Source organism: Uloborus diversus, chromosome 9 (assembly GCF_026930045.1).
Source record: "Uloborus diversus isolate 005 chromosome 9, Udiv.v.3.1, whole genome shotgun sequence".
In the NCBI taxonomy this organism is placed as follows: domain Eukaryota; kingdom Metazoa; phylum Arthropoda; class Arachnida; order Araneae; family Uloboridae; genus Uloborus; species Uloborus diversus.
Genome location: NC_072739.1, coordinates 53,313,079 through 53,340,015, shown reverse-complemented (window position 1 = coordinate 53,340,015; position 26,937 = coordinate 53,313,079).

Below are 26,937 nucleotides of genomic sequence, written 5' to 3'. Positions count from 1 at the left end.
GGGTTGTCTTTCCTGGTCGGTCGAGAGCTTTTCACTGCTTGCTTCAGCTCTACCACTGTGTAGGACTTCGATGAAGACGCTTTATCTATAGTTACATACGAGGATATGCAAGAAAGGAATTATTTAAGTGATATTATTCTATTTATTCAAGTTCTAACCTTTTTTGTTTTTCTTGGATAAAATTTATGTATTTTTACCCCTGTAGCAATTAAAAAAAGGCACTTCTCTGTTATCCCCATTTTCTTAGATTCAAAGCTCCTAAAAAAGAGTGGATTCTGGATCTTGTAACCAAGTTTATACTTTGGTTTTTGAAAGGTGACAAATGCCATTCTTCAACTTCTAAAAATGTGGAATATTGCATCAAAAATCAGGACGGATAACCACCGCTGACTTTCCCCTTCCACTTTGAAGTTCCTTTCTTATGAAATAAGATGAGAAAAGTTCATTTACATAGAAGTTTTAGTTTTTACCTTCGAAAATAAATCAATCCACCCTATAAAAAAACCTTTTTTCAATCCATAATTAATTTTTAACTCTGAAAAGTGAGGGGGCAAGGCCCATTTATTTACCTTTGGAACTGAGGGGGCTGTTGTCCCCTCACCCCCGTACGAGCCGCCTGTGCCCCCCTTGTCCTCCCTAATTTCTCTATCTTTGTACGGCAGGATATCAGTAGATAGGGAAATTGTGAAATAGTTCAAAAAAATTTTCAAACTTCAATAAAAGGTAGGGGTGACCGGGTCTAGTTGATACACTTTTTACTTTGTGATTTTTGTAATTTTTGTCGTAGTGAAACAAATACAGCATTATGATGCAATATAACTATTTAGCTATCACATTCCATATAAAAAACCTATGAAAAAGATTTTAGCATTAAAAAAATATTTTCTAAACTTTGCAAGATGTATCAATTTAACCCACCCCGAGTCAAGTTGATACACTAATGGGTCAAGTTGGTACGCATTTCAGTAGAATGGAGAATCATTGGAATAATTAGCAAGTCATACATTTAAAAAGAATTTTATTGTTACAAAATTATAAAACAGTAAAAAGTACTTGAATGGGTTGAATTAAGTTTTTAATATTCTTCTAATAAAGTCATAATTTCTTAGCAGTCATTCCGTTTCTGACGAGAGGCAAACGTCTGATTCGCAATTTTTACAAGTGTAAAATTTACAGTCTTTTGCGCAGGCTATGTGAGCCCACTTCTTGCAGGAAATGCATTGAATCCAATCTTGACCCGGTTTGGAAGACGAATAAGACTTAAAACACACTAAACAAAAGGACTCTCCATCTTCATCAGAGTCTGATTCATACTTCTTTTTCTTGGGTTTTGATTTTTTCTTGTCTTTAGCTCTTTTCATGTCCTTATCCTGTTTTTTTAACTTGTCAAGGTTAATTTTTTCGCTGTCAAATAATTTCCTGATTTTTAATTTGTATTTTTCTTCCTTAATAGACATTTTTTTCTTTAACTTTCCCCAGTTTCTTGTTCTATTTTATCTTTTATAGGCGTATCAGTAAGTATACAAGATCTTAAGGGTTGCCTGCCTTTTCCGCTATTTTTACGTGCTCCTGCTTTTGGCAAAGGACGGATTTGTTCCGGCGTGACAATTGAAGACATCATTCCCCTTGATGTAGAGGGCTGTTGATCTTCGGCTGATGTAGAGGGCTGTTGATGGTCTCCTCCTGACAAAGAAGGTTGTTGATCTTCTGCGTTCGTAGAAAGCTGACGATCACTTACAAAGCTTGACAAGAAGTCGTCGTCAGTAAAAACATCTGGGTTGTATGGGACTATCCCGGAAGCTTGAAATCCTGCTACTATGTTGTTCGGTGTCATAGCATTTAGAAAGACGCAATTGACCAGGTTAGGAATAGTAAAGTCAGACCAAACAACGTAAGTAGAAGCACAAATTTGTAAATTACAGCAGACACGTGTTTCGGCGTTACTTATCAGGTTAGGAATGTCATAAATTGTTACGGTTTTACCAGGGTTGCTAAGTAGCCAGTTGTCAACAGCTGCAAAGTAATATCTTTTAAATGGTCCATAAACAGATACATCTAGGGGCTGGAGGCGATGTGAAGTATGAGGAGGAAAAGATAGCAAAATTATTCCATTGTCTTTACAGAAGTTTAACACTTGTAAAGACAAGTGGGAATCATGATTGTCTAGCAAGGTTGATGAAGTGTTGACTTTACGTGACTATGAAAGTGTCTAATAAAAGTGAGAAACGATGACCCAGTCATCCAACCGGAAGGGTGTGCAGTGCCAATACACCCTTGTGGTCCTTCCGTTATGAAATAGTCTTTAAAGAATACTTTAGGGAAAATAAAAAGTGGCGGGAGAGCATTGCCAATAGCATTAACAGCAGTTGCAATTGTTACGGTTTGTCTTCGCTCGGCAGAAGTAGCTTTTGCAACTTGACGGACTCCTTTCTCAGCAATAACTTTGCCTGGTCGCTAAACTGTCTTCACCCCAGTTTCGTCCGCATTCCATACATCTTTGCTTTGAAATTTGTATTTTTCAAACACCTTTTTCAAGTTCTCCCAACATTATGCTTATTAAAACTAGTTGCTCGACTTAAGCTTGTCGCTTTTGGCTCTCTTAAAGAAAGAGTGGGGTGCCTTTTTAAAAACTTGTAAAACCACTCTGATGTTGCCATTTTGGCGTTTATCCAGGTATCAGGCATTTCCAATTGATTTGTGTTGGTGGTTTTAGACCAAACCGTCTAAAACCACCCACGATATGGTTTGGTAGAAATGCTGTCATAAGTTTCTTCATAAGACTCGGGAAAACAGCTTATTTGCATTTTTAAGCCCTGATTCACGAAACTATGACATCAAAATGTCTTACCAAGCAATTTTCATTGCTGCAAAAACACCAACGTCCAATAGTTGATGAGCATGTGATGTGTTAGAAGGAAGACATAAAATGTTAATGTAGTTCTCTTTCGCTATACTGATTACGTTATAAGTTAAGTGACTTCCATGTCCACCTTATGTTAATTGAATTGGTTTTCGCTTGGTCACTGGATTTATTTAGCCATTTTTCAACGACATAATCTTACATTCAACCAAATTCTGCAAGTCCATCTAGTGTACCACTTATTTATTTTGTAACTCTTCTTTTCCTTTAAAAATAAGACAAGCTTGCCTCGGAAAGAACAATAACAAAAGTCTTCCAGCACTTCCCGATGGCGAATAAGTTGTAGCACTTTTCGCACCTTGCCCACCTTATAGGATCAGTACTTAGGCTTGTTTCTCATCTAAGTTGAAAATCCTTTCCAAGTGGTCATGTAAGTTCTTTTCATCCAAAATATTCTGATACAGCTAAAAAAATTCATCGACAACAAAATGAGACAGCTCTTTAGCCCTTGCTTTAGTTAATAGTTCATGCTTTCGTCGCACTCGTTGTTCTTTGCACCTTTTTTCGAAATTTGCAATGGACTCATATCTTGGAATGCCATTTTTGCATAATGTCTTCCTACCCACTGATTTCATATAACGTCGCACCATATTCTGAACATGTCTTCTATCTTGTGGATATCCGCATTTTGCTATAAAAATAAAGGCTTCTACAATGTAACTCTCTTCTTTGGTTAATACTCTTTCCCTGCCAGCTCGTTGGTGATCTTTTGGATATTATTGCCTGGGTATAACTTTGCAGCAGTCCTCGCATTGCTAATTCTGCTAGCGAAAAAAATAGATAAAACATACATGATTATATTACTTAACTTACCAAATTACATATTGAGAGCTCTTGTTTACCGGATATAATCCTTCGGAATGGCACAGCCTGCCATAATCATTGCATCACTGTGGCGTGTTAGATATACAACATTTTCTCAAACAAATGCGGCAAGAGTTTGCACATCAGTACTCTTCTCTTCTACGGTAAGACACTTCGCATTCTTCGTAGTAGAAACGCGTACCATAAAATCTATTTACGCTTTTAATGACGTCATAGTGTTCTTCATGAAAAAACAAATTTATCCGTCGTGGCCCTTGTAGGAAACCTAAATAGAAATAGAGCTGCTAAGTTGTATAAAATGAATCTGTATTTTTTTTTTTTTTTTACTTTTATTAATACATTGATAAAAGTCACTTACTCATGTTTTGTGTGGCGATAACAACTATTTGGACATTTAAATCTTCTTCAAATTCAACCACTCCTATGATCACTCGAAAGATCGACTGCTTTCAGTGCGGGACCACAGCAGCTTTAATCACTCTCCTACGATCTGCTTCCACATCTCTCCGAATAGTTATGATATCGGCTAAAACACCCGAATCAATTGCAGTCTGATCCTTTGACTGCAAAACTTTTCAAATAGCTGCCACGCAGTTTCCAAAGTGAGGTCTGATACGGACATCAGCTTAGTCGAAATCGACTTGTCCAAGCCATCAGCCTGAATGCATATGCGTATGAGATCCGTTTGCATCAGTCATTCTTTTGTTCGACGCAGTAGGAATCTAGCTTCCTATCGTTCCACCTCCCTCGAATCAATTCAATTTGTAAGGCATCCTGCATCTACATATTATTAAATAATAATAAACATGACACTCAAATGGTCAAAATAAGATTCCACAATTTATATGTTAATTGTTTACTTACGTCTTGAACGTCATCTGTCTCTCATTTTCCAAACGCGAGTTCAGCAAGAGAAGGACCAGAGAGATTCTGTAAGAGATTTTTAAAAAAGTTATGAAAAACTTACATTTCTAAGCACAGTAAATTAGCTCCCCAATAATAATAATTACAGGGTGCGGCAAAAAAATGGCAACTTTATTTTTTTGTATAATTTTATCAAAAAATTTTTTTTAAACAAATGTGACAATTAATAACAATAGCATGGACCTATGGTCATAACATATTCAGCCTGTTTCAAAGTGGCCTCCCCGGCGGCGATACACAGGTCCAGACGTGACCTGAAATTTTCAGCGATGGGCCGCAGGTCCTCCGGCAACAAACGAGCCCATTCCCGGCGCAAGGATTGCTTCAGCGCCTCCAAATTTTTGTGGGGCTTAGCACAGACCTTAGCCTCTAAAATGGACCACACGCTGTAGTCCATTGGATTGAGGTCTGGCGAGTAGGACGGCCATTCCGCCGACGAGATGAAATCTGGAAAATGGGTCCTGCAGCAGTCTTGCGTCATTTTTGCCTTGTGAGCAGGCGCCGAGTCCTGTTGAAACGTCCAATTTGCATTGCCAAAGTGCTGCTGAGCCCAGGGAAGCGCAACAGCCTCAAGAATGTCGCGGCGGTAGACTTCTTGGTTAATTTTCACCCCTTGATCCACAAAAACGATTGGGGTCTTACCGCTAGCGCAGATCCCGCCCCAAACCATCACCGAAGCGGGATTTTGACGATGCTCGACGACTGCTGAGGTACTTGGAGCTTCTACGGACCATATTCGGTCGTTTTGGTGGTTGTGCGCTTGCTCGACGGTGAAGTTTCGCGTCCGTGAAAAGGATACGCTCCCATCGTTGAGCAGCGGCCCGACGCTTGAGTTGGCGGCATCTTTGCAGTCGTACGCGTTTGTTGTCGTCGGTGAGAAGCTGAACTTTCTGGAGCTTGTAGGCCTTGAGGTTGAGCTCCTCTTTCGCCATTCGGGGACTGACCGATCGCTTATGCCGGTCTCACAAGCGATTTCTCTCATGGAGACCCTCGGATTTCGTTGAACTCTCTTCTTGATGATTTTGCGGTTAGCAGACGGGTTGACAGTCCGCTTTCTGCCGCTTCCTGGACGGCGGCCATCGTGGCCAAGCTCCTTGTATCGTTTAATTGCTTTAGACACTACGTCCTTTCCAACACCGAGCAAACGCACAATTTCACATTGACGTTTTCCTTGTCGAAACAGATCCAAAATTGCAACACGTTTGTTTGACATTCTGCATAGAAAAGCATGTCAATTAATCGATGGAAACATGATAAATGACTGGCACAGAAAAATAAAGAGAATTTAATAGTAAAAGAATCATGTGGCTGCATTTAAACATGTCCGCGTAAAGACTGATACAAAAAGGTTGCTATTTTTTTTGCCGCACCCTGTATAATGGAAAGAAGTATCGCAAAACTAAGCCGATTCGGTTATACAATTTAAGCGCATGAAAAACTTCTGATGCTTCAACAATAGACTGGGTGCCTTCTCCAATAACCTAAAATAAAATGTAACATTTATTGAGTCGAAGGTCCTATAAGTTGTAAAATAAAAAAATAATAAAAAATCTCTATGAAGAAAACAAGTAAATAAGGAGATGAACTAAAAAAATAATTCTAAAGCTAGAAAAATACACATAAATAAATGCATAGACAATTAAAAGAAATTTTTAAATACTTACGTCGTCGTCAGAATCCTTAAAATCATCTATATACTGTAAAGAGAAAGTAAAATTTAATAACTCGCCCGATAACTAAAGTAGAATGAAAAAGACACATTTACTTACATTGCTAGAGGCTTCATCCAGTACTCTCTTAATTCCGAAAGGCATATTGAACGTGCAAAACTGTCTACAGTGGGCAAGAAAAAACCCAATAACACTGTAGCTCAAAATTCCAGAAACTGAGGTAACCAACTGCGAAAAACGGCGTATTGGCATATGTGGTCTAAACTATTTGATGTCGTCAACATGAAACTCACCAATCCCACTAATGGGAACTACATGACGTCAGCAAAAAAGAATCGATTGCAGCGTCCTCTAATACAGTCATATATTATTGCACAGGCATTTAAACTGTTCATTTTTGTGCGGACTCATTGCATGAACAGCATTGTGGAAACCTAAACGAAGGGAAATATGATGAGTCATGTCCTCTATATGTTTGTGCCAATTCGGGAACGACTTAAAATAGAGCAATATAAGTTCACATTTTGCATTAGTTTTTGGTACTCATAGATGAATGAAATATGTTCGAAAATGAACGAAAAACATAGAAATACTTTTTTTTAAACCGTTTTTTTTCAATCTATAAATTATAATACTAATGTTTTTTGATTTTTTTTCTTACACAAACATTGTTTTAATTGAAAAATATTTTTGAACTTAAAATTTTTTCTCTAAAATATTTTTTATACATCGATTTAATGTTTTATTAAATTAATGTTGAGAACGTCAATGAAAACACATTTATTCTAAGCAATTTCATTTTATTTGGAAACTATTTATTTACATACAAATTTAGAAACTTTTTTTTCTTTCTTTACAGGTTGTTTGCAGGTTTGTAATTATTACAATAGTAGCAATTATTCAGAATATTCAAATGCCTCCGCAGTACATAGCTTTTCTCATGCTAATCTTAGCATTTAACTTATATTTACAGTTTTAAAAATTGTTCTGTTGCATACATAGTAGGTTTTAATTTAAGGAAACGTTGGTTTTTCCATAGCTTTTCTTTTAATGAATTAGCGATATCTTCGGTTTCTATCGTAAATGCTAAAGCATTAATATCTCCCACTCTATTCCAGCACTGTTCATCAGCCAGTACTTCAGGTTGCTTCAAACCCTTCTCTTTCATCATTCCGCATAGGATACATTTTAGCACATTGAAAAGTTACAATTCATCTAACTTTTTATCTTCCAACGTTGCAGGCCAATTAGATTTTGAAATCTTTCATCAGCACTAGAGCTGTAGGCATTGAACAAGTTCATGGCTCTGAAGACATGATGAGACATAATAACAAAATGTCCGGATACAAAAAGTTACCTACAAAATTATTCGGTATTTCAAATAGTCTAACCTAAGTGCTGCGAGCTATGTTCGGAAGCGGAGCATGGGTTAATGAATGGATGAATACCTGTATGCATTTCTACTAATACCGTATACACTTGAGCAAATAAATGAGGAAATATTCTAAATGTCTAGTCTGAAAACCTAAGTTTTGAATCTTTTAACATGTTCAAATTTGAACTGCGCCCGAAAATTAAAATTCTTTCTGGTCCCGTACCACTATCAGCCAGTAAAAAAGCTTCATGCGCATCTGTATTTTAACAGTAAATCGTGTACTGTGGCGGAATCTAAGTTTCTAAGCTTATCGGGATAGGTAGAGCAGCAGCTATTTAATTTCGTTGCTTCCTTATGATTTTGCTGAGTGTTTCCGCGCTACAAAGGGATGCTGCGGCTGAGCGAGTCGAGTCCCGAGTACGAACAATTATTACTTGAACTGTCCTTTTTATTGTGTCGATTGCACGTCGTGTCTTCCTGGTGACAGCGGCATCTGCTTGTTTTTTCTGTGATTGTTACTTTCTCCAGCTAGATTCTTTCTGAACTTTCGCTGTCTCTATATTTATAATGATTAGCGTCGTTAGGCTTAATGCGATGAAACATGAGTTTTCTTGATTATAAATTTTAAGTGTAGCACAAGGAAGCGATATTGTTTCCATAACCTAGATCAATTTTAGATGTTTTGCTTGGTAGAAATAAAAATGAACATTATTCGAAAGCATTACTTTAATTACTGTTCACTTAGCCGTGCTGCAAGCATGCTAGCGATGTCAACAACTTCGACTCTGTAACCCTACTGCTGCCATCAATAATTTTCTTTTAACACACTCGAGAATAAATCAATTCATGAGCAAATCTTAACTAATTCCACCTTTCTACTGGAAATAGTGCATTTCCGCGTCTGTTCGGACGCCCAATATAGTTGGCCTCTAAAACTATTCGAGTGCCGCTCGAAGTTCAACCGGTAAATTCAATTGCAAGGCATCCACGGCCTCTTCAATTTTTATTGTGGAAACAACGATCCGAGTCGAAATCATCTTTGCAATGAGTGCAAAATCCCCATCTGAATTGTATGCATTGATTAGGTTCATTTCATTCTTTTTTCTTGTCATTTTCTTAGTGAAAGAAACATCCATAAACTGTTAACTGTGGAAAATATGCGTTTCATTGCAATGAATGCTGTATTTTCGAAATGGTAAGAAATTATGTCCGGATTCAAAAGGTTACCTACAAGATTATTCGGCATTTCAAATAGTCTAAGGTAAGTGCTGCGGGCTTTGTCCGTAAGAGGTGCATAAATGAATGGATAAATACCTCTATGCATCTTGACTAATACCGTGTACACTTGAGCAAATAAAAGAGGAAAATTCGAAGTATACCGTCTGCAAACCGAAGTTTCGACTCTTTTAACATGTTCAAATTTGAACTGCGCCCGAAAATTAAAATCCTTTCTTATCCAGGACCTCTATCAGCCAGTAAAACGTCTTCATGAGCAGCAGTATTTAAACAGTATATCGTGTACTGCGGCGGAATTATAAGTGTTTCTAAGCTTGCCGGGTTAGGAGGAGCAGCAGCAATCTGACTTCGTTGCTTCCTTATGTTTTTACGAAGTATTTTCCATGCTAGAAAGGAATGCTGCGGCTGACCAAGTAAATCTCCGATCATAAACATTTGTTACTTGAACTGTCCCTTCTATTGTGTCGATTGCACGTCATTTCGCTCCGGCTCCGCAAAAACCCGTGTCGAACAAGTCCTCATTCACATGTGAAAAGCGGGTTTATCCCATGGAGCGGATTTACCCAGCATCCTCGGCGGTTTTACCCTGCATCCTTTGCGATTGTTTGCAATTTGCACTTGTGTTTCTTTTTCCGAACGCTTTAATACGGTATGAATAACGCGGATTTGTTAGCAATTTTTGCGTTGATCGAGACGAATGAAGATGTGGATGAAGAACACGAAAATAGGAGAGTACGTAGATTATACATGATGCAGGCAATGCGCCAGTTTTTAAGTATTATACTAAGAGCATTTCCCGAACGCAGGATGTGGAGCAGGATTCGTTCCGATGTGTGGTGGGAAATTATTGTGCTTCAACATATGGATGACACAGAATTCAAAGAAAACTTCAGGATGAAAAGGAGAGTAGCAGCAAATATTTGTTTATTGTAGTATTATTTAGCTGATAATACTGGGGGTCCCTCCCCTTTGTATTTGTTTCGTATAAAGTCGGTTTACAAAATTTTTATTAAAATAATAATGGCTTTTGCTTTCAATCATGTCACCATGAAATAAAAGTTGAACTTTCTTAAATTGATTTATCTATTTTGAACATAAATTATGTTTAACGTGGATGTTAATTTTTCAATCATCAGGCAATGCACATATCTAAAGCACATGTGTCTGCTCAGCATCAAACGTATCCATGCATGGGATCCCTTTCTTCATCCTCTGAGTCCTCCAAAACATCTGGCTGTTCATCCAGAGGGGGAAGATCCATGGGTTGAGATTCCAAACCTATTATAATGAAAATGATCTAGGTTACTGTTTGAATTTATCAATAACCTAGTTTCACAATTTATACACAGAAAGGAATATTTAGTGTAATTGATAAATTATCCTAACATAATTAATGGCATTAATTTCAATGGCATCACTGACCAGTTACTGACTTGTAAATTAACAACAACTAGTGTTAAATTTTGAACTCTCACACTGAAGGTGATTTTAGAAAAATTGTGCTGAAGTCCCAAAATTTTGAATTTAATAAGATGAAAGTGAGGACTAGCTTTGAAATCATACTAAAGAATTTTTCTTTTGTTTCAATATTTTACATAAAGAAATACTAATACAGCAAAAATTTTAACTCTTCAAAAGTAATCTCACATTATTGCATACTTTCAACTAAGATCTTCAATTATTACGTAGCTTTACTATTCAACTACTGTAATTATTTCAAATTAAATATCAAGCTACATTTTCAACACATTTTTTTCCAGTTATATTTTTAATCCTACTTAAAACAGTGGCACACTCTTTTTTTTTTTTCCTTGGAGGGATTGAAAATTTTCAGACATGTTAATTTGAAAGGCGAAAAAATACTGAAAGTGTATGGTTGCATGAATGAACACATCATTTTATCTTGTACTGCTCCTACAAATTCTCTCGTGACTTTTTGGTCTATATTAACCAACTATATAAATTGGGTGCATGAAACTTACAGGCAGATTTGGAATTAAGCTTGAAATGCCCCTTATTTTTTTCATGAGACAGTGTTTTGTCCCCTCAAAAACCGCTGAATTCTGTAACAATACATAAGGCATAGAATATAGCACAAAAAATGCCCCAACAGTATATAGCTAGTTAATTACATTAATCAGTATACTAATGTGCACCGGAAGAAAAAAATCTGAATATGATAGGTAACTACAATAACCAAAGTACAGAATTCAAATATAATTTTAAGAACTTGTCATGATAGTAAATTAAGTATTAATTTCTAGAGGTATCTAACCTTTAAACATTTTCAGAAGCAAAACAAAAAGTACTCACCGTTTGCGAGACTCGAGTGAGCCAAAACTACAGGTGCAGTGGAATCCCTGCAGCCCAGAACTTCGTCCAGCTGGTCATAAAAAAGAAATTTTCTTCTTTTTTCGGTACCAGAACCGCTAGTGCTGCACACATCTTTCTACTGTTTTTTCAGTGATTTCAGTTTGTTTTGAATTTGTTTTACTGTTTTCTTACAGACGTACTCCAAGGGACTAACTGAAAGTTTCTTGTACACCGCATTTGAGCGTACAGTGCCATCCAATCTGGATTGGATATCAGCATCTGACCAAAATTTAATAAGGATTCTTGTTTCCTCATCCCTCCACCTTTCGCTGTCATGTTTTGAATCCATCGTATTAAAAAACGATCAATGCAAAAGCAGCAGAAAAGACAAATCCAAAATGGAGGAAGTAAACAAACACGGTTGGCGCAGTGCATTCTGGGTAACAACCCGGCTTTTCTCCTACCCCCAAGCAGGAGGAAAGAAATTCCGGCATTTACCCAGCAAATAACCGTCTTGCGGTCGAAAGCAGGGTTTTTCCTGGGTCGAAAAGCGTCATGTGAACGGCCGGTCTTGTGGAGGCAGTTTTTATGATCAATGAAGGAAATGGGGTGTCAAGATCTACAGTTTTTTTTATTTTGCTGAATGTTTTGTGGTGGATTCAATTAAAGAACTCACAAAACTTGTATTTTTCTTTTCCTCCCAAAAAATTTTTGGGGATCTGTAAAAATTCGTCAAGTGTGGCTCGACGTTGAGGATTTTCGAACAGGCATTTTTTTTTAAATCTCGATTACTTCTGTTCATTGAGTTTTAGCCGACGCCATTCCAATTATTTCCACATTACATTTAATATCTAAATTAAAGTGTATCGTAAGTTTTGCGACTGACCTTTAGTGCAGTCGTGCAGGGGTGTCCAAACTTTGTCGAAGAAAATGATAAAGTGCTGTCTTAGAGGCCTCCTGGTTACATTGCACTATGCACAAACTATTCAATAGGTTCATTTGTTGCATGGTTCTCCTTCAGTGCTGCCAAAAAATAGCAACTTTTGTATCAAAAGATGTAAAAAAGTGTACTTTTCAAGGACTTGTATCTTCGTGCACCGAGGGTCAGTGTAGATTTTGATAACTGCATTTCAAACAAGAATGTATGTCTTTTTCACAAGCAAGCGACAATACTAAGGGTGTTTTCTTTTCAAGCACATTATACTTGTCTCAAAATGGTAAAATTATTTTTGCATTTTTCAATTCAATCAAACCACCTGAGTTTAGACCTTCTCCAGGGTTAGCACAATGGCGATTATCAGGGTTTAATTTAATAGGGTGCGTAGTAGAATATACTAAGTTCATCCAAATTTTGTATTTTTTATTTGTATTTTATTACCGATGTAGTTGTACAACTGTATGGACACGTTTTACACAATTTGTACTGGAAACCTCGCTTTTTTTCGAATAATGTTTGATTTTATGGATCTCAAATGCTGCTTTGAAACCCGAGTTCTTAAACAGAAACGTATATCTATGAATAAACAATAGTGCATGTTCGAAATATTGGTAACAATCAAACCTATCTAAAAATTGCATTTTTAGACTTTTGATTTCGAAAAAATTCCATAGGGTACGCTACCACCCTAGTTTCTCAACATAATAGCCTCTGTTTTTGAATTTTCAATATCAAAAAATTTCAAACAATCAACATTACGCTGCATGAAATGCAATTTTAGGACTTCTATTAAAGGTAGGTTAACACCCTAAAAAAATTGATTTGATATTCAATTCATATTTTTTTAAAACCTAAAGTAATACATTAAATAGGACACAAATAACTAATTTTGACCATTTATTTAAAAAGAAAAAAATTCATTTCAGCAAAAAACAGCTTTTTTTCGTCAAGAAACTAACATTTCCGTAACGCTTCTAGTGTATTCACTTTTTTATTCTTTTGAAAACTTTGTTAGATACCAGAAAATGATATGATCCTCTAAAACTGAAAATAATTAAGAAAAACATATTTATAGCTAAATGTTTGAATTTTCGACTCCGAAAACAGGTTTTGCCACCTAACTTAAGTTTATCATTATTAAAAAAACACATAATACACACATTTCAAATATTTGTGGTTTATATCACAGAAATATATTTAGTTAACATTTTTGCAAAGTTTCAAGTGAGTTAATTAATGTATTTTTTGCTAGAGCTGTTAGCGTGAATGAAATTTTCGAAAACACAGTTTTGAGAAAATCAAAAAACAATGAATTACCAATTTCAATAACTAAATGAAAATCAAGAAACTTAAAATTCACCACATTGATAGGTTATTCCTTCTCTTTGTCCATAATAATCCTGTTTTTGCTTTTTTGCAGCTCTAATAACTTTTTTACGGGTTTTCGTACTCGGCGTAGATGCTATTTTTGACTTCTTGAGACGAAAAATGCCGAGTTTATTAACTATTACAGCGTTATTTACACCGAAGGTGAGAGTGTACCGATCCGACTTCTTGTGTAAAGACGACAAGAGAATGCATGGTCTTTTAGAGACGTTTAATGACATCAATATTTACAGCTATATTACAAATTACAGATTATTTAATGTTACAAAGATATTTTGAACTGCGTGAACCACTCCGCGACTCACCAGCATCTCTGCTCTAAGAGTGTCTCCCCCTTTGACCTATTTACTTTCTCTTATATACGGGGATTCGTTTGGCGGGGAATGCACCCCTGTTTACAACAGTCAGACGATGTTGACAAGGTGGTGGAAAAATGTTCCCTATAGTGTCACAGACATCATATCACACCAAACGGAGAAAGTTTATGTGCACAACAAATGTCCAGCTTCGGATAGAATTCAGCTATTCTGAAGATCTAATTTCGAACATTTCTCAGAAAAGGGGAGCAAAAACCGTATTTACGTGTGGTCTTATACTTATCTAGCTCCCATACTGGTGACAGATATAAAACACCCGCGTAACATGTTTTTCTCACGATGAGTGTGGTCTGGGAAAGAATTTCTAGACCGACCCCTCACATTGAATCAAAATAGCAAACAACTGGTGAAGTCGCATCGGTATAAGAGTATCTAGACGAACGAAATTGATTTTTGGCAATCTTTGCCACACCATTCCATTGAACGATTCATTATTGTTTTGAATTTTGCCATGGAGACCCTTTTTTTAATAACTTTCTGTCACATAGTTCCATATATACGCCCCCCTGGTGGAGGGGTGTCTCTACAGTGCCGATGGCTGCTTGGTACCGGGCGTAGTCGGTGCCTCAAACGGACGATTTCAGGGACAGCAGGCGAACCCTGGTGTATAAGCCTTACCCCTGTGCAGGGGGGGAGGGCTACACAGGGGCTAGACCCCATTTCCCCCCTTAGTTCTCTGGTTCATTTATGGAAGACCCCACCCACCCCTTGTGGGAAGCGTCCGATTGTATATTCAAGCTCAGCAAAATTTTTTATCATAAAACGAAGCTACCCTAAGCTGCTAAGATATAGTTTTATCTATTTTTTCTAAATGTTTACTTGTTTTTAACGACTTTATATTTTAAACCACTTAATGTTCTATGCCTTTTACTTCAAAATACGTTATTTTTTTCATTTCTTAACTTTACGGACTTGAATTGAAAATAAATAATATAAAATGAAGTGATTCATTTCGGCTCGTCATTTAAATTTTAAAACTTCGTTTATGTGTTTATTTTGGCAATCTTTTCAAAATTCCAGAAGTTTTATGTCCTTTGCTTCTTGATAAAAATTACTTTTTTCACCGTCTTCCCACTATTCGACAATCGTTTGTTGCAGTATAGCCTACTCATAGGCTGTGGGACGAAGGCATAAAAGATGCTTAAAAACATGGTTTCGTTTGCCAACTTCGGGGACTACAAAAAGTGATATTTTTCTGAATCCTTAGTGTCTACAGATGAAAAAAACTCAATGTTCACAAAAAAATAGTGTGTCATAATTTTTTACAGACCATTAGAGATACATAAAAAAGAGTGAAACTGACAAACAAGAGGCAGACAAATTTTAAATACATAAAAAATATTGTACATGTTTATTTAAAATATTATGCATGTACGTTAAAAACATTATGCATGTACATCAAAAAATAGTTTTTTTCAAGAAGCAAACTTCATTCTGAAGTATCATCGTCAGAATCACTGAATTCATCTGTCCTGTTTTTGCATACAGAGTTATTTTCCTCCTGAGATTTTATGCAGCTACAGTCACTAGAGGAAAATTATGTGTACGAAAAATTTTACTTCTTGCATGTACTACATCTCTTCGAAGAACACCGAGGAGACTAATGCACAGGAGACTAATTTTTGAACATTATGTGATGCAATGGAAATAGTGCTCCATTGTATTTCAATACTGCTCGCATTTATAGTCCATCCAATGTTTTGATGAACTGGGAGCATTGATTAAATCAGTGGTGCTCAACCTACAGCCCGCGGATCAAACTTGCCCTTTGAAGCTGACCCATGTGCCCCGTCGTTGTATTCAGTGTTAAAAAACGAAAAATATATTCTAAAACCTTCCAAGAATACTAGTAATCTTCTTTCGGTGTTATTAATTTTGAAGTCAAGTAGTCATAAATTGATTTCTGAAACACAGATGCAATAAAATAAGCATGTAGTAATAAAGACAGCAATTTTAGTTTGTAATTGTCTTTCGTTTCCCATGTTTTCCCATGCTATCTAGAAAAACTTAAATTATATAAATAAATTTGGTATTTGTTCTGGTCCACAAGCTTCCTATTAATGTGAGTTGTAGCCCGCAGGTAAAAAAAAGATTATTCACTACTGGATTAAATTATTCAAGCATCAGCAGTGAATATTTGCTTGATAGTTAGTGCACAAATGAGGGGATAGGGTAAGAGTTGCAGTCCAGAATTGGTTCTTTTTAACTCCAGCTCCGCAGCCATGGTAAAAACATTTGCGCTTTAAATTCATTTCATTTTGATTCAGTCATATTAATCTCTGACTTTCGTCAATGTTAAGTCTATGAGATATGGTATTTCTATATTTATTAATAACTTTCATTTTTATTTCTTGTCACTAAAAATTGAGAATGTATTCAGAATCTACTCCATTTTGTCAATTTTTGGTGACATAAAATAATTTTTCGCGTTGTTGTTAATGTTAAAAAAAATTAATTGTCGAAAAAATGCCCTTAAAATGGCTAGTTAAAAAAAAAATCTTTTGTAAAAATATTCTCATCAAGAGCTTTTTCCAACAAAGTTTTTCTTTTAAACAAATCCGCCTTTAAGTTCGCATTTTCAGGGTTCGTACGCTCCTTCAAAACTCCTCCAATACTCCTTCATTTATAAAAAAGTTTTGAAGGGCCCTTCAAACTCCTTCATTTTGGTTTTAACTCCTTCAAAGCTCCTTCTTTTTCAGTTCAAGACTACACAATCTTCCTCTATAACAGAAATTTAAAATACTTCGATTGATAACTAACTTCGTCACTAAGGCGATTTTAATGTAGTAATTTCGTGCATTTATTTTTTTCGATTTACAAATTGATCATAGTTAATTCATAAAAGTTGAAGGTGAAATTTTTGTTAGAAGACTAAGACATTTCATAAGTGAAGTAAAACATGCTTAAATGGTGCTAGGCTATTTTTTCAAGTTTTATGATTATTGTTTTTTCCTCCACCACACTCTCAGCAGCAAAAGTCAAGCTGTCTAATTATTATTTAAATATTTAAAACTATATAAGTAAATGTACTACATTAAGTGATTGCGTTAAAAAAAAAACAATTGTTTAGTTAATTGCAATTATGATATTGTAAAAAGGGTCATCCACAAGTGATGTCATGCTTTGAGGAGGAGACGAGTGCATGAAATTGTGACAAGGGGAAGAGAGAGGGTGACAAAAAGTGACATCACACACAGTTATTGTAACAATATGTTTATAAAAAATATGACGTGACAACAGAAGTTCGGGGTAAAGTGTGACACTTTGTGATAAAGGGTGCAGATGGTCAAATATATTGAAAAAAAAGGTGTGACATCATTTAATGACACTCCATTAGTACTCCTTCAAAATCTCATTTTACTCCTTCAAAACTCCTTCATTTTATTTCTGAAACTGAGTACGAACTCTGATTTTATATTTGCCTTCAATTTTTCCCGCAAACGCTAATATAAAATGCTTTGAACTGTTCAAAGTAGAACGAAAAATTATTCAAATCAAAAAATCAAATACCAGAATGAGGTGTCATCAGGGAAATCTCTCTCTCTCTCTCTCTCCAAAAAAAAAAAAAAAAAAACTGATGTGTGCATCACAAGACTTCCTTTTACTCCAACTTACTACTTAATTTTCCCATTATTGGCAATTTTAATGTGATTCAATAGTTTACTCTCTAGATATCACCAACAGTGGCAAAAACAACCAGTTTAAAAGAAATCGCCAAATTTGTCGCCAAGTTGGCGACAAAACATGGCGACCAAAAGACTGGCGATGTATTGCCAAGTTTCCTCCAAATTATAACATCACTTGAGCTTACATCGAAATTAACAATGATTTCCTCCCAAAAAGTGGTAAAAGAACCCTTTAGAAACACCCGAATGCAACCAAAAGGGGGGTGCACAACTAGACTCCACTAGGAGTCTACGTACCAAAATTCAACTTTCTGGGAACTACCGTTCTTGAGTTATGCGACACATACGTACATACGGACGTATGTACGTATCGTCGGGGGTGAGCAAAATGGAAATTGAGGTCGATTTTTGAGTGAAATTTTTTTCGCGAATACAATACTTCCTTTCTTGTAAAAGGAAGTAAAAAAGTTTGTTCGAATCGAACGATTTGTTATTTTTTGGAGGGGGGGGAGAGCACATAGGTAGACCGACAGACACATATTTTCCCCATCTCAAACCCCTACTTTCCAATTTAATATTTTAATTAATTATTTTATCTTTTTTTTTTTTGAGCAATCACGATTGCTTATTGTTCTCATTTGACCGTTTTTGGTGTCCGTGCCTTTTTCAATTTGGACCAGGGACACCAACACCACCGCCCACCGTCCTCTGCTGGCGGCGCGGCGCGGCTGCTCCGGTTTTGAGCTATACGCTTCTCCTGGTCGGAGGCGTCCATGTTCTACACACAGGCACGTTCACACACATACACACACGACTTCACACACATACTCTCACACACGCCTCCCCCCCGTGTCCGTTTACCTTGTCGTGGTGGGGGGGCTTGCGGTGTGGTGAGTTCGGGGCGAGCTCTTGGGAGGAGTCGTGAACCCCCAGTTGCTCAAACAGAATATCGGCGGGAGGGGATTTTTCTCCCTTCCTTCCCTCATCACACTTACCAAATGCGGACGAAAACCCCTAAGCCAAGGCGTGTCAACCGTGCCGATGGCTGCGTGGTACCGGGGGTAGTCGGTGCCTCAAACGGGAGACTTCAGGGATAGCAGGCGAACCCTGTCGTACGCAGCCTTACCTCTGTGTGGGGGGCTACACAGGGGCTAGACCCCATATTTTCCCCCTAGTTCTCTGGTTCGTTTATGGATGAAAACTCAAAGAACACTTCTCCCCCTTGTGGGGAGCGTCAGAATGAATCGTATACCTCCGCAAAATTTTTCGTTATCAAAAGAAATGAAAACCTTACATTTACTGCTGTATCTCCTTTTCTAATCAACAAAGCTCTTGTAAATCTAATCGGCGAATTTAAATCAGTAAAAAAAAACACGAACAGGTGAGCTTTTGGTCGAAATAAAAGATAATAAACAAGTTCAACTCATACTAGCTATTAAACAATTAGGTCCTTATCTTTGCACAGTTACAGCCCACTCTACATTAAACTTTTCTCGGGGAGTAATTTCAGAGCCAGACCTTCTATTCACACCAGAGAAGGAAATCCTAGATGAAATGAAGGACCAACACGTAAGTGAAGTGAAAAGGATCACTATTAAACGCAATGGCGTAATGCAGAATACGAAACATGTCATTCTGACCTTTAGTACGCCTATCCTCCCTTCACGTGTCAAAGCTGGATATCTCTCATGCCCTGTTAGACCATACATTCCTAACCCGCTACGGTGCTTTAAGTGCCAGCGCTTTGGGCATTCCAAGCTGTCATGCCGTGGCACAGAAACTTGTGCCAGATGTGCTGAGAACGGCCACGATAGCAATGAATGCTCAAAGGAATTCAAATGTGTCAACTGCAAAGGAGATCACCCGTCCTACTCTAGAAAATGCCCTAAATGGCTCTCCGAAAAAGAAATACAGGTTATCAAAACTACTCAGAACATATCATACCCAGACGCACGAAAAATAGTTCAGTCTCGTACACCTTTATCTGGACTTTCATATGCTGCAGCAGTAAGAAAAGTATTCAATTCCACCGGTACACAAACAGATCCTCAAATCATTACAATAACCAGCACTAAATCAACTAACTCTCCTAAATCAAAAAATAAACAGCTCAATACTCCTAAGCCTCCACAAAAAAATAATAATGAAATTCAAGTACAAAGTACACAAATCCCAAGTACAAGTTACTCAACTAAATTAATTTCGAACAAACCAACTGATCAAAAACAAAAGAAAACTGTAGAAAAAAAGAAATTTATTCAAACGCGCGCAAAAATTGGGGTAGCCTCTAAACAGAGGCCCCCAAAATTTTATAATTTTAAGAAAGAGGACTTTTTACTTTCTAGTAAGAAAGTAAAATTAACTAAGTCCCAAATCGAAAAACTCCAACAACCCCCTCCCCAAGAGGAGGACGAGGATGTCGATTTTGAAGATCTTCCGCCGTCCGACGATGAAGGGTGGACGGACCATCCTCCTTCTTGAGTTCCTTTTTCTTCTTCTGGCCGTTTCTCCTTCCTTTTCTCTTCATGGCCCTGAGCATTCTTTCTTGGAATTGTCAGAGTTACTCGCATAATGTCACGGACATTAAAGATCTTGTCGAATATCACCAACCGGCCATATTCTGTCTGCAAGAAACATTTCTGTCCCCTGTTGATAGACCGAGGTTGAAAGGTTTTGAATTATACCGCAAGGACTGCTTGTCAGGCGACCGTCGTTGTGGAGGAGTGGCATTGCTAATCAACAATGATTATGCATCTAGCCAGCTCAATACCAACGCATCCCTGCAAGCAGTAGCTGCGCGCGTTCACCTTCACTCGCTGTTCACAGTTTGCTCTATATATATTCCACCTTCTTACGACTTGAGAAGCGTGGAGTTGCAGACATTGGTTGATCAACTTCCTCCCCCATTTGTCATCTTGGGGGATTTTAATGGCCATAATCCTCTCTGGGGGAGCTCAGACTCTAACAGCAGAGGTCTAATTATTGAAAACTTTATTGAAGACAACGATCTATGTGTTCTTAACGACGGTGAAAATACCTATTTCCACCTTCCTACGCAAACCTACCATGCCATCGATCTTGCAATATCCTCACCTTCCTTTCTGCCACTTTGGGATTTCCAGGTGCAGGGTGGTCTCTACACCAGTGGCCACTTTCCAATCAAAATAACATATACTGGACGCTGCAGCTATCAGCAGCATCAGCAAGGCCGTCTTCGCATTGATCGAGCTGATTGGGCAGCATTTACCCATTTGGCAGAAATAACATCGGAAGACGTGACTGACATTGATATTGATGTAGCGGTAAAGCGAGTAACCGACATCATCTTAAACGCAGCGAACGCTGCTATACCAAGAACCTCTAAAGGCAGGATCAAATATCCTAAGCCATGGTGGAACTCTGCTTGCCAAGAAGCTCAGAAGAAACAAAAAAAAGCATGGAACACATTTCGTCGATACCCGACCACACAAAATCTTGTGACACTTAAACGAGCTCGTGCTGAAGCTCGTAGGATTCGACGGAAAAGCCAGCGGGACTCGTGGCAGGCCTATGTCAGCACAATCACGACGTCCACCCCGTCCAAGACTGTATGGGGTAAAATAAAAAAAATCGCTGGAAACTATAGCATATCTTGTGCTCCAATTCTGGAGAAAAATGGTCAACTTTTATCTGATCACAAAGAGGTAGCTGACTGCCTGGCGAATCACTTGGCTGAAGTCTCCAGCGCAAATAATTACTGTTCTAAGTTTTTAGCTATTAAATCTCATAAAGAACGAATAGTTCTTGATTTTAATTCAAACATTATTCATCAATACAACACAAAATTTACCTTTCATGAACTAAATATTGCTTTACAAAAATCAAGAAACACATCACCTGGCTCTGACGAAATACACAATAGCATGTTAAAAAATCTAAGCAGGTCTTCATTAGAAAATACTCTGCAGCTTTTTAATAGAATTTATTCCGAACATAGATTCCCAAAATCCTGGAGTCAAGCAATAGTTATCCCTATCCTTAAACCAAATAAACAATCTGATAAACCTGAGAGCTATAGACCTATAGCTCTCACTAGTTGCCTATGTAAACTCATGGAACGGATGGTAAACGCCAGACTAATGCACATTCTGGAGTCACACCATCTCATATCCTCATTTCAAAGTGGATTTAGGCGTGGCAGATGCACAATAGACAATCTAATTCTTCTCGAAACATCAGTAAGAGAAGCATTTCTTAAACGAAAACATCTTGTGAGCGTATTTTTCGATATTGAAAAAGCATACGACCGTACCTGGAGGTATGGGATCCTCAAAACCCTGCACGAGTATGGGTTGCGAGGTAATTTACCCATCTTTCTCTCCAATTTTCTGAAACATCGTTCTTTTCGTGTACGGGTCAAGTCTGTTCTGTCGGATACCTTCATTCAAGAAGAAGGAGTTCCCCAAGGAAGTGTACTAAGCGTAACTCTATTCATTATAGCAATCAATAGCTTGATTGGCCAATTGCCTCCCGCTGTAAAAGGTACCATGTTCGTGGATGATTTTCAAATTTCTTTCTCATCAACGAGCATGAGTATCGTTGAGAGACAACTTCAAATTTCAATCAATAAAGTAACCCAATGGGCGGAAGAAAATGGTTTCACTTTCTCTGCTCAAAAAACATTCTGTATTCACTTCTGCCGAAAAAGAGGCCTTCACCCTGACCCAAATCTCCTCCTCAATAATCAACCAATAGCTGTATAAGATCAAGGAAAATTCCTTGGTCTCACACTTGACAATAAACTAAAATTTATACCGCATATACAAGAGTTAAAAAAGAAATGTTCATTAAAATTAAATATCCTTAAAGTCTTAGCGAACACTTCTTGGGGTGCTAATACTGAGTCTCTGCTAAAAATATACAGGGCTTTGATACGCTCAAAACTTGATTATGGATGTCAAATTTATGGTTCCGCTGCTAAAACCTATCTGAAAAGTCTGGATCCAATACATAATCAGGCTCTACGCATCTGCACAGGAGCCTTTCGAACTTCGCCTATCAATAGTCTTCATATCCTTGCACACGAACAATCTCTAAACAATAGACGCCTCAAACTTTCTTTAAATTTTTACTTCAAAATAAAACTTTGCACTAATCACCCACTACATCTCCATATTTTTAACCCATGTAATGCTGCTTTATTTCTAAACCGGCCTTCGATGACCCCAACATTTGGGATCCGAATGCGTCGGGTACTCTCAGGCCTGCAGCTATCGGATTTCAAAACCGTTAACACAATAAAACTAATTGAACCATGGTGCGAAGTCATACCTTCTATAATTAATGATTTATCAGAATTCCCAAAACAAACTACTGCAGATACAGTTTATCAACAAGTCTTTAATGAGATCAAAAGCAAGTATTCTGGTTACAAACACATTTTTACTGACGGATCAAAAGCAAACAATCACGTCGGCTTTTCAACAATAATTAATGATCAAGTTACGGCAGAAAAACTAAACACATCTTGCTCGGTATTTACTGCAGAAATAAAAGCTATTTTTTCATCGCTACAATCAATAACCCAATCCGTCTACAAAAAGTGGGTGATATTCACTGACTCCAAGAGTTCAGTGGAAGCCATCACTCACTGCAATAATAATAGCCATCCTATAGTCATCCAGTCATATCTTTTATACAAAAACCTTATGCAAAATAATTTTGAAATTACCTTTTGTTGGATCCCTGGTCATGTGGGTATTGCAGGCAATGAGGCAGCCGATTCAGCTGCCAGAGCTGCAAGTATCCTGGTCGATAATAGTGTACCTTTCGATGATATCAAAAACGACATCGTTGTAAGCCTCAACACGTATTGGCAGGGGACGTGGAATTCAGAAATCGAAAATAAATTACATTCAATCCAGCCCTCCACTAGAGGTTTCGGATCATTAAATATCACCAGGAGAGAACAAGTCTTATTAGCTCGACTTCGCATTGGACATACCAGATTCACCCACAAATATCTCTTATGTCATGAACCAGTTCCAACATGCATTACATGTGATGTAAATCAGACAGTGTTGCACATTTTATGCAACTGCCCAAATTTTAATCTAATTCGTTATAAATATTTTAATAATTTTAACCCATCTTTGAAGGAGTTGCTGGGGGATCCACCCCATCGCAATTTGTACTCCTTCCTCCAGGAGATTGGATTCTCCTTTTTAATTTAGTGTTTGTCTGGTCATTATGTGATTTCGTCCCTCCTTTGTTTTTCAAGATATTTTTTCGCCCATTTTGTCTTTATTTTCAAATTGTTTAAATGTTTTTATCGGATGCACTTTTTTAATATTGACACTTGAAGTTTTATGCTTTCTCCTTCAAAATATGCTTCTATTTACTATATTCTTTAATAAAAAATAAATAGCACATAATAAAATATCGTTTGGCGCAGTATAGCCCTCAAGGGCTCTTGCGCCATAAAAATCAAATCAACCAACCAACCAACTCACACACGCCTACGTGCATACACACAGGTCTACGCGCACACACAACTATGCATACGTAGAAGGAGAGGCAGTTTTGGGGGCCCCAAAGCAGAATATTACTAAAATTGCGACGTACGTCGCAGAACAGATGCCTGAGCTGCAGAACAATTCTGTTCAAATGTGAGAGTAAAACTCAAATTTTCTGCAGAAAATCTGCATTTTCTTTTCAAATATGTTCCATAATTCAAGATAATATTTTGACCAAATTTTGCAGGTTTCTTTAAATTAGAAAAAAATCTGAATTTCTCAGAAATTACGATAATTTGGCGGAAAGTTTGCGAAAAATGTTGAATTCAATAAGTCATATGCAATGCAAGAACTGTAGATATACTTTGAACTAAAAAAAATCTGTAGAATTTATGCATAGTTCTATCTTGAGTTGGAAGATATTTGTCGAAAACTCCTTCATGCCATGTAAAATTAACCAAAAAAAAAAAACGTGGTTTGAAACCTAGGTTTAGTAGAAAGCATATACATTTTGATTTAGGGATCCCGATTTGTGGAAAAGGTCACGTTGGTTGCTTCTGTATACGATGCTTGAAGTACTTGCAGAACAATTTTGGTCAAATGATTTTGCGTTGCAGATTATCGTCAAATATTCTGCTTTGGGGCTTGGGGGGGGGGGGGAGCCATTTCTAGAAACAACTCCAACGAGTAGGGTCCTGTCTCAGTTCGTGATTGCGAAAAACATAATTTGGATTCAAAATTTCGGAATTCAAATTAATTTTCTTTTTTTTTTTGACTTATTTTTTGTACTAAGCAATATTTTTACGATACATTAACCTTAGCACAGGTAAACCACCTTTTATGTCATTTTTATATTTTATATTACTTTGACGAGAAAGTAAGCTAAAAATGAGCTCAAAATATCGTCTGTAATCAAAAAGCAATATTATTAAAAAAGGAAAAGATAAAACATCGTGATATGAAATATACTTTTTAGTTTTTAATTTATCGTCTGCTAATGTTTAATTTTATAATATTTTTTAAACATCTATTGGCATCTTTAAGAGATGTTTATGTTCTTAAGATTTTGTAGGGCAATTATTGCTATTCGGTGATTCATTAATATCGTTTTTTGTGAAGTAAAGTGCCTTCTATTTTTTTGTACTTAACAATGTCTATGTGCGCTGGCTCATTTGTAATAAACGAAATCTTGAGATGAAGATCATTCAGAGCTGCGGATTGATGCAATTTTTGATTTCAATTTTAGTTACAAAATTACTAAGCGAAAGTAAGTAATTTAAAACGTATTAATATATTTTGCAACGAAAAATTGAGCAAAACAGTAAAATTTCGGTTGAATAACTGTTTATTAAATTTTTAGATTATAAATATTGTGTTTAATAGCGCCATCTAGAGACAAATTTTTTTGTGTAAGTGCTAACAGTCCACGGTACATGGTACATAGTTCTTATTTCAATCCTTATATATTATTTCTGTAGCCTGGTTTTGGTTTCTACGCCAGATTTTCCTCAATTCTTGATCGATTTCTCTGATTTACACCTTATTTTAAAGCTTAAAGTGCTGGCTACTGACGAAAAATAGACCCACGGTCTAAAAATTGTTTTTTTTTTCTACCAAAAAACCAGTTTTAAAGAACCAGAATGAGGTTTTCGGTTAAACTTTAACTTGCACTGTGACCGACACAGCTGAATAGCTTAATCGGCAGAGCATTCTCCTAGTAACCAGGAGAATGAGTGTTCGAGCCCACGTCCGGACTATCTGCATCAAAAAATTAGAGAAATATCGCGCATTACATGAACGCTTAATTAAGTGAATAACAAATATGAGGGAATAGAATAAATGAGAAGGAAACGCTTCTTGCTGTTATGAAAACTTGATGTAACATTGTACTAAATTACTTCTAAATTGTAAGGTTTTTTTTTTTTTTTTTCAAAAAAACTTTGGCTCTGGTAAGAAAATTAAAGCATAATGTAAGCGAAAATATAAGTATCAGGCTTAAGATTTCAGACTACAATAGAATTTTTTTTTTGTTTAGAAAAAAAAATAAATAAATCGTATATTTAAGTATATATATTCTTCGAATGAGTTTTTGACTCTTTGTACAAATAGAAAAATTGCTACCTCAATTTGAAGGATAAAATATATATTTTTTCTTTTTTTTTGCAAAAAGAAAAAGAAATAGCTTGTCGCATTTTTACTACATTCGAAAAGCTACGTTTAAAAATGAGCATAGTTCAATTTATTTTGTATTTTAACCGTGCTGTTAAATGATGAACACGTGCTGCCATCTAAGTTATAACGGTTCAAGCAGCCTGCGGTAACAAATTGTAAATATTTTCAAAAATAAAAACATTTCTCTTTAATATCCTATCTTATATATTATTCCCCTTTCATTTTAAAACTTGTCAGGCTGGCTAATGACGAAAAATCAAGTTTTCGGAAAAGCCTCTTGCTGTTTCAAAACCTTGATGCAGCTTGAAGTTCTTATGCAGATTTTTTTTTTTTTTTAAGAAAGTTATAATACAATTTTCCAATTTTTTACTTCGCTTTTGGGGGAAAAAAAATAATAGCCTGTGTGTGTGTGTGTGTGTGTGTGTGTGTGTGTGTGTGCGTGTGTTCATATTTTAATAAAGCTTAAAAGCACTGAACTTAGTTGTTCGGTTAAATTGATAAGTTTTTTTCGGTAGAGCGTTCGGCTATAAACAATCTGAACTTCGAGCAAGCTTGGGCTATCCGACATAATATCAAATTTACATTAATATTACGCATTATATGTACTCATAACATACACACGTAATAAAATAAATGCAGTGGGAATGCTACTTGGTGTTTCGACTCCTTTATGCATGCTACA